Below are 9,188 nucleotides of genomic sequence, written 5' to 3'. Positions count from 1 at the left end.
CATTACACTATGTATACACATGAAAATTAAGAGTAGGAGAGCTTTATACAAAACGAGGCAAATAAAACAAGTTACAAGACAACTTGATATTACTGCATTAACAAAGAAGAGATATACTACAAAATACATAATGCAGAAGGCGTATTACGCAAGGAAGACCACCGTATAGTTTCACAAAAGGAATTTTATTCTGTAGAGATATGATAAACTTTCACTACAAGTAGCTGGAGTTTCGCCGGAGACTAATGATGGAGAACAACTCCTTCTGCAAGATATACATACCGTTAATGCTGGAAAATCCCACGCTCCGAAGTACAGAACTACGATATGACGAAAAGATGATAACATAACAGTCCCTATGTGAACTCTGTCTCGCGCCTCGCTATCAACAAGCGTAGAGCGGTGGCCTGTTCGTAATCGCTCGTGACTAGAGTTGTAAAGCTACCGTAGGGTACCGTAGGCCATCAGTACAATAATGTAGCTCTCCTAGTGGCCGTGTTCTATTACAGTCGTCCCCGTGTTATCTATACGTTAACCCTCCGTTACCCGCGCGAAAATTCATTACATCGTTACTCGCGCGGATGACTGGTGTCATCCACAAAGCAAGCAGTCTATTTGTACACTTTGAACGGTCTCTAAGATTGCTTTTATGATTTTTTATTAAATCTAAATACAATACATTTAATATTTGTACATAGTATAATATATTCTAACGTTTGAAACAGTTTGACCATTCGAAGAACAATATCTTCAGCTGAATTACTGAGTTTACATGGTCCCTCTTGTTGCTTACCGACGTACGGTTCTAAATTCAAAGTGTAATCTGTTTTTACATCAACCGAAGCCAACACTTTTAACCCATACTTTGCTGGATTGCTAGGAATATATTGCCTGAACGGACAGTGTCCTCTAAATACTAAAAGCTGTTCGTCATTAGTGAAATATTCACTATGTGAAAAATATTTTTGGCAATTGTTCGTGAATAGTTCAAGTACCTCTCTGATAGCTATGATAGCAGCCAACTTGTCAATCTCTCTGCGAACACCTCTATCACGGATATTATCAAGCCTCCGACATTTCAACAGAAACCTGAATCGGTTTACACTTTAAATAACATGATTCAAGTCCGTTTCCCTTTGAGTTATCCCACAATTTCGACATGCTCTTCCTAGAACATCTCAAAGATCCACGTAGATATAATAAACCAATGAAAGCTCTGGTCTCTACCGCATCTGTTTCTCTAGTGTCCCTTTCCCTAGAGAAGTTACCACGAACTTTATTGATATGTATATTAGTGCATGTTGCGATAGTGCTTATTATGTTTTCATCCGAGAACATATTTAGAACTTCTAATTCTGTCGTTTTTATACGAGCTTGTTTTTTGGCCCAGGCAAATGAGTAATAAAATTAAAAGATCTACTTCTAACACTGGTAGGATATTTATTTTTCCTCCGTTTAGTTATTCCATCTTTCCCTAAAAAAATTCATCCTCTTGAGTTACTTCTTCCTGTGATTCATATTCATCATTTTCTGGCACTTCTTGTTCTGTTCCTGAGTCATGACCGCTTTCATGAATAGAATCCTCAGTCTCTGAGTTAGCGCTATCACTGTGAGCATCTTCATCACTCAGCACATTGAACCATTCCAGCCATACATTAGGATCTCTACTAAACTCTGTCCGAGGTTTATTGCCTTTGACACTTCTTCCAAAATTTAAAAACAGAGAGAATACTAGGTAACACGGAAGGTAACTGCAATCACTTTCAATACGTCTAAATTTACGCACATGAAAGATCGATTGAATCTAGGAAAGCAATAAAGTACTACAGACTTACTTTGTTTCAGATTGTGGCAGCAGAGCTCGCGAGGATTACAAGTGTCCTCCAGACTATAATAATGTTTCATAAACAATGTATCTTTCGTAACTGAAAGACAACAATGATTGGAGATAACAGGCGGAGAGTTAACAGAAAGGTACTGAAAATGGCGCGAACTCAATCCAGCCCTGTCACACAAAATTTAGCGGGAAATTCATGTGGATGTTAACTGTGTTTCATACCTACTGCGGTTTACCTCATATCGCTCGCTTTCTTTACGCATGCTATCAGTGTCTTACCAGATTCCTATAGAAACTGGAAGCGGTAAACCGTCTACAAACTGAATGAGAGTTATAAAGGGCCTCGTAACCAACAGAAGATCTTTTTCTATATAGTTATCCCCCTGTATGTTACTTAAGAATAAACAGTATTTACAGTAAAATTGAAACTGTCAATGTTTAATTCAGGTTTAATTCGCAAATTGATTTGTAACGTGAAAAACGGGGATGCTGTGGTAAAAATAATAAATAATGATTTATCATATAGTAGAACAAAATGTAGTTTTCTCAAAAAAGGATCAAATAATAAAAAAACTCAAAAAATTTACCAAATATCGCTTCAATGCTTCATCGAGGTAATATAAGACATGTTTCTGTTATTCATAAACAACTTTCGCAGTTATCAATAAAGACAGAAAATTCTTGCCTTTGATCATGATGAAGAACGTCTATTGGGTACAAAATAACAACAACAATTACATATATTTGCTGTGCTTGCGGATGTAAACTGTACCCGCATCAGAAGCAATTATTTTCGTTATATAAAACCAATAAGCTGCATTATCAACCAATTTTTATTACCTATTAAGTGCAATTAACACTCTGTAACGATATAAAATACAAAACGGACTAATACTGAATGATGTTTGGTTCTAATTATGTGCAAAATAAACAACCAAGAAACACAAAGAAACAAAGGGAGGTCGTCGGATCTCAATTCCTCTCCTACGCACTCATTTATGTTTCTTTGCATACCAACTCTTCCAATACTACCAAAATTATCAAACCGTAAGTATGGTAGTCGGCAGCTCTATTCGTAACGAATTCATAGCGATCTTACTCGCAATTGTTTTCATACAACGAGGCTAAAAATTTTGATACTTTACTAATCCAAATCGTTTCAGAAATATTTTTGCTTACTTTTTTATTACTCTTTACTGATTTACTTGCCTTCCTAAACCTCCCACTCCTACTAATATCTACACAGAAAAAATACAAATTAAACACAACCCAACAGAATGAATTTGGAAATCGAACATAGGCTCTCTACTCCTCAGGCATAGTTGTTGGTCACTATGCCAGCAGCGCTTTCGTTGAACAGCGCTCACCTCCTGGATACATCCCAGCAAGTCGCAAAGATTTCTTTCCTTTCCTACTAGGAAATATTCGTTTGCGGATCACATATATAATGATGAAAAATGCTCAGTTTTTAATTATCTATCGATCCCGTCAATTCTAAGTACATCGCGCGTGATGAACTTTAGTTTTGGTTTTCTCACTAACCGAGGGAGGAGGGTAAAGGTGTATTTAGCCAAAATATCTTGTAACTTTATTTAAGATTGAATAACAAGTCCACTGTTTTTTCACAGATTTTTTTTTAATTTTTAACTGGTTTTTGGGTTACTAGGCCACCTTCAGGAAACAACTACCTAGCGACTGCAAAGGACATTAGTTCTTAGATAACCAAACACTACAACCATGGATACAATCTACTTGCACAGAATGCTGTGCAACAATCGCGTTTTTTAATGTCGAAATGGAACTTTTCACAAGGGTTTAGTTAATCACAATAAATAATTAAGCTAGGCAGTATTGCAGGTAATATGTTTATGATGCTTAAGTTTGTAGGTCTTCACAATGGTTGAAAAATTGTCGAAATGAGCACTCTTCATTTATGCTGTGTTCCAAACACATTTTTTAACGCAGTAAATTACACTTCATGCTATGGAAAATATTAAACATGATATTTAGAATACACAATTTTTGTAGTATTGCAGGTTATATGGTTATGATCAATAATTTGTGAGGGCGTGACATTGGTTGAGAAATGTCTAATTGAGCACTAGTCACTTATTTTGTGTAACAAACATGTTTTGCATTATAAATTACGGTTTATGCAATGGGAAATATTAACCGAAGTACATGACTGAAATACACAATGTTATAGTAATGCTCACAACGTAAACTATAATTTATAGTTTAAAACCTGTTTATTTCACAACATAAGTGACAGGTGCTCAGTTTGTTTCTCAACCAGTCTCAAGGCCTACAAACTTAAGCAAATAACCTGTGCTAGTGTAATATTGTGTAGTTTAATTATGCTATTAATTAATAACAATATCCATTGTGTACAGTGTAATTTCAATGTTAAAAAAGAAATTTGGTGCACCACATTTTGTGTAAGTGGGTAGTATCTTTGCTTATTGTGTTTGGTTGCTAAAAACTAATGTCCCTTTCAGACGTTAGTGAATTGTTTCTTGAAGACGACCTAATATGACGAAAACTAGTTAGAAATAAGCAAAACTCAGTAGAACAAAAACAGTGTACTTGTTATTCGACGTTAAAGATGAAGTTGTTCCACCAGCAAGTAACGGAAGAACCCACAAACAAGAAAAGTATCCTAGAGTCTTCCATTTTAATTTGTACACAAGCGAACTGTCTAATATAAGTAGAATCGGTTGGCCGTGTCGGAGGTCTTCCCTTTCTAAGGTAGCGAGCGTGGGATTCTGTAAACATTTCCTGACTCTTCGTACAAGATTAAGTTTCTGCGGGCCGTGCCTAACCTAGTTCTGCGGCAGTCGTCCAGACTTTGATAATAGTGGGTTCTGATTTGCTCGGAATGGGTGTGGTTGGCTCGTTCGAGCGTAGAGCAGGGCTGTGGCCGAGTTGCGCTGCGTGCTTCCCGGTACCGGCGGTGCGCAGAAAGAGTTGGCACTGGGTGCTATAAGCGGTTTGGCCGCTTCCGGTCAGCCTATTGGCTTTGAAAACATTCGACCTCTTCATATAGCAGTGCGGAGACTTACTCAAGCAGTGTAATTAATAAATGATTTACACACCCACAACCCTATTATCGCTAATAGGCTGTAACTGACTTATCTTCGCCACATAACCTCGCTGTCTCCTCATTTCATATTTAAATTTGTTTGATTTCGCTTAATAGGCTGTTCTTCTCAAATTATTAGAATATATGCGATAAATAATCGAGGACGCTTAGTGTAGATGCCACTCTGATTGTATAGTGAAGAGACAACCGACAGTGGCTGGCCGCATCGAGATGGTCAGAAAACTGGTGATCCCCTCCAACAGTGATCCAAATACAAAACCTTAAATGAATAAGTAACGAAGCCGGCCGGAGTGGCCGAGCGGTTCTAGGCACTACAGTCTGGAACCGCGCGACCGCTATGGTCGCAGGTTCGAATCCTGCCTCGGGCATGGATGTGTGTGATGTCCTTAGGTTAATTAGGTTTAAGTAGTTCTAAGTTCTAGGAGACTGATGACCTCAGAAGTTAAGTCCCATAGTGCTCAGAGCCATTTGAACCATTTTGAACGATCAAAAATCTGGTATTTAGAGAACAAATACCGGCATTTGAAAGCGTTTTTCCACTCCTTTTAAGCTGTAATATTGTGCTATTCAAAATACTTTCATCAACAACTATCTTATGCCGTACTAGTAGTTGTAATATTGGAATTTCGAGCTCAGTTCCAATGCTTGCAGAAAATAATAAAAAATTGAGGATGGATCTGCCTGTTTGCAAGTACACAAATTACCTTTTCGTTTTAACGCCCCCAACACGTTCCATCAAGGATGTGGCATCCGGGGTGGTGTTTTTCTTTTATTATCTGCATTTACTTTTTGTTTGTATCTGACCTTTAAAACAGATGTTCCGGTAAAAATAGTGGTATATAGCTGTTTTTGATCTTAGCAAGGGAGTATTTCGCTGGTCCTGAACTGTGGGCACACAAATAAAAATGAGCCACAACTCAGGACCAGTCAAATCCTGCAATGGTAAAACCAAAAAGGGTATACCACGGTTTTTACTGGAACATAAATTTTAAAGGTTAGATATAAACTAAAAAACTTAACTAAAATTATATACAGACGATATCCCAACATGCCCCATGTTTGTATATTACATGGTGTACTGATTCGGATGGGCAGTCACAGGACACACTCAATGTAAAATAAAAGACAAAGTGCATATATAGTTTCAGTAACAACAAAATGCGATGCAACATATTTCCTAACCTAAAAATAATCTGTATGTAGGTATTTCAGAAAAATAAAGGAAAAAACTCACTGAGGATGCCACAACTGTGATGAATCATGTTTGAGTATTAAAGCAAAACAATAATTTGTATGTTTTCAAAAAGGCGGACCCATCTTTAATTCTTTATTATACTCTTAATGTTGGCAACTGTTACTGCTTACATACTTCCACATGCACAGCTATTACCTGTAAAAGGGAGAAAAGTTAGAATTTAGCTTCTCATTGTTTTAGCTGTAATTCATACATTGTTATGTGAGAGGGAAGAGCAATCCATTGGCAACCATCACCAAACGAAAAGGAATGAAACGTATTGGGGGCACTTATTGTTTCCTTACATCATTGCTGATCTGCTATTGAAATATATGTTCGAAGCAATTAAGGGTGGAACAACGACAAAAAGCTAATTGTAGGAAATGCGGATGATAGACTGAGGTTATTAGAAGAACCCTAATGTAAGTAATGTAATTCATCCACTACAGAGGCAGTGTACAAAATCCTCGTTCGATGAACCACTGAGTATTTTTTATGTCTGGGACCTGTCACAGACTTATTAATAGAGGAGCTGTACAGAAGAACTACAGGTTTTCTCCCAGGTTTGTTTAGCGAGTGCAAGATTGTCACGAAGATGTTGAACAAACTGCAGTAGCGGTCGTTAAGAGAGGTTTCCTGCTGCATGGAGACATTGACAGAAGAGCTAAATGACGCTCCCCGTCCATCTGCATTATGTAGATCACGGTAAAGTATTTAGTGGAAAATAATTGTAATATATTTTGACTTTTTCCCCTAGTTAGGATTTCAGGACGGATTGTAATTCAGACTACTCTTAAGAGCGTCTTTCCGCGAAGGTCATTATGTATCAAGAAAAAGACATTAGAAGAGAAAAATGACATATTGCGGATAGTCAATGAGTATCGAATTCATACGCCAGTTTTATTCTGGAATATGTATCAGATCACAAGATGCTACCCAAATCCTAAGAAGGAACATTGCTATCGTAATAAATGATACTAAATTTCACGATGAGAACGAAATTGCGTGATTCGGTTTATGTGATTAGAAATGTGTTACTTGTTCTTCAGTATTCACTTTACTTACTCAACGCTTTCAGACAACAATGGGTTTTACAATGAACTGATGGAAAGTTACGGTAAGTATTTATCAACTATTGTAGATGAGTCATTGATGGTTCCTGAGTTGAAGGAGAAATTGGAAGCCAAATTCATTAATTTGGGAGTCTTTGCGTAGCAACTAAGTTTAAAAATTAAGATTCCTCCCATAAAATAATTTTTTTCTACATCGGATAGGAATTTGACGCAATTTGTTTCTAAGCAGTGAAATGCTCTTCGAAAGTATAAAAACTAGAAAAGAAAAATTCAGACCGTGCGGCATCCGACTGATTAAAATGCTTAAAAGGTTTCAATATTGAAATACTAGATTGCTGGCCACACTTAAGGTGTTTGCGCGGGACATTAAACGTTGCTGGCAAGTATGCAAACTCACACGCGGAGCGGGTGGAAGGGTAGCCTATAAGGCAGGCGCCAATGTTTGTGACTTGTGACACGAACCCACTTTTTCGAGCGAGTCGGTGTGAAGTTCGAATTTCAGGGCAAAAAATTGCAACTAATCCAGAGTTTATCACAGGGATTTGTGTATCTCAAAAGTTCTAGAAAAATGATACTCGTAAAATTAGAGAATCCACTATATTTTAGGAACTGAAAACTCTTCAAGTGTGAGTAAGTTAGTTGGGCGAAAAAGACATGAAAGCATGTCTTCAGTAGGATGATTGAGTGAAAGGAGCGAATGTGTGCTGCCCTACCTTTGGAATTGACTTTAGTATGGCGTAAGAGTTTAGGAAACATATAAAAAAAAGATTATTAACCAATTGCCCAGTAAAAAAACAAAAACGAAGAGAAGTTTTACACTTTAGAATATTCAGTCGCTAGCATTACTGCTACAAGCGGTCCCATGGTGTAATGGTTAGCACTCTGGACTCTGAATCCAGCGATCCGAGTTCAAATCTCGGTGGGACCTACATTTTAATTTCGCGTACTGTGTTTTAAAATTTCTAAAATATACTCATGCGTGTTACTTATTCCTTTAGTTGGGAAAAATATTATTAAATACTCTTTAGTAGTCTCTATTAGAGTGAAAATTGTTTATTAACGTCGTATCGTATAGCAAAAATATGCAGCTGTCGGGGGTGTGAAACGCTAAACTGTCGTGAATCTTTGCTGCAGCTTCAGAAGAGTAGCAGAACATCGCTCTTTAAACGAGACTTGGAGAGCTGCCCGCGCCTGCGTTCGTAAACACTTCTCGCCCGGCCAGCTCCGTTCTGGTGCTTCCGAGAAAGCGAAATGGCGCCGTCACCAATCAGCCTGCATTCTATCTGCAGTCTTTTTTTTTCGACACATTTCACTATTGTAAGCGTAAACCACGACAGATGGTATACAGTCCGCCCCTTTGAAATAAAAAAGCCTATTTTTGTTGTACTCGTACTTCAAAAAATATTTGTTCAGTATTTTTTCTGATTTTGCTTAACTTTGGGTAGTTGTTCCATTAACATTTACGAGTCTGCAAAGTTGAAAGTGTAATGTGTACGCATGCATTTTAAACAGAAATGAAAAAGTGATACATCTCGGGATCTTGTCATTCTGTTCATCTACATAAACTTATTTCTGCTGGAGAACGTAGGACATGGTTTCAATCCGATGTTAATAACGGAATGGTATAACGAAATAGCGGTCGTTATTGTTTGCTACAATAATGTGCTTACTAACAACACGGATGGAGTCTGATTTCGGAAAGTCATTTTTATTAGCTTTATTTTTCCCTCCTTACAAGTACCAGTTTTCCAGCTGAGCGTCGTTTCTGCTCTGACAACAATGCTAACATGACAAACAATTGTGAGCATTTTTTGAGAAACCTAACACTTTCATAACGACTAATCTTCTGTTTTCCCTTTGGACACAACGAGGTGGCGCAGTGTTGAGGGAACACTAGACTAGAATTCAGAAAGAGCTGGGTTCAAATATTCGTTCGGCGTT

At 37.6% G+C, this 9,188-nt stretch overlaps 1 non-coding gene across 1 annotated transcript; it reads left to right on the top strand.

Moving 5' to 3' along the window:
• The first annotated feature begins 8,103 nt into the window (after positions 1-8,103).
• On the top strand, positions 8,104-8,175 carry Trnaq-cug. The gene has a single exon. It is a non-coding gene; the product is annotated as a tRNA-Gln (tRNA).
• The last annotated feature ends 1,013 nt before the right edge of the window (positions 8,176-9,188 follow it).

This window comes from Schistocerca piceifrons, chromosome 2 (assembly GCF_021461385.2).
Source record: "Schistocerca piceifrons isolate TAMUIC-IGC-003096 chromosome 2, iqSchPice1.1, whole genome shotgun sequence".
NCBI classification, from domain to species: domain Eukaryota; kingdom Metazoa; phylum Arthropoda; class Insecta; order Orthoptera; family Acrididae; genus Schistocerca; species Schistocerca piceifrons.
The sequence above is the reverse complement of the archived record's forward strand: the minus strand, read 5'-3'. Positions and strand labels throughout refer to the sequence as shown.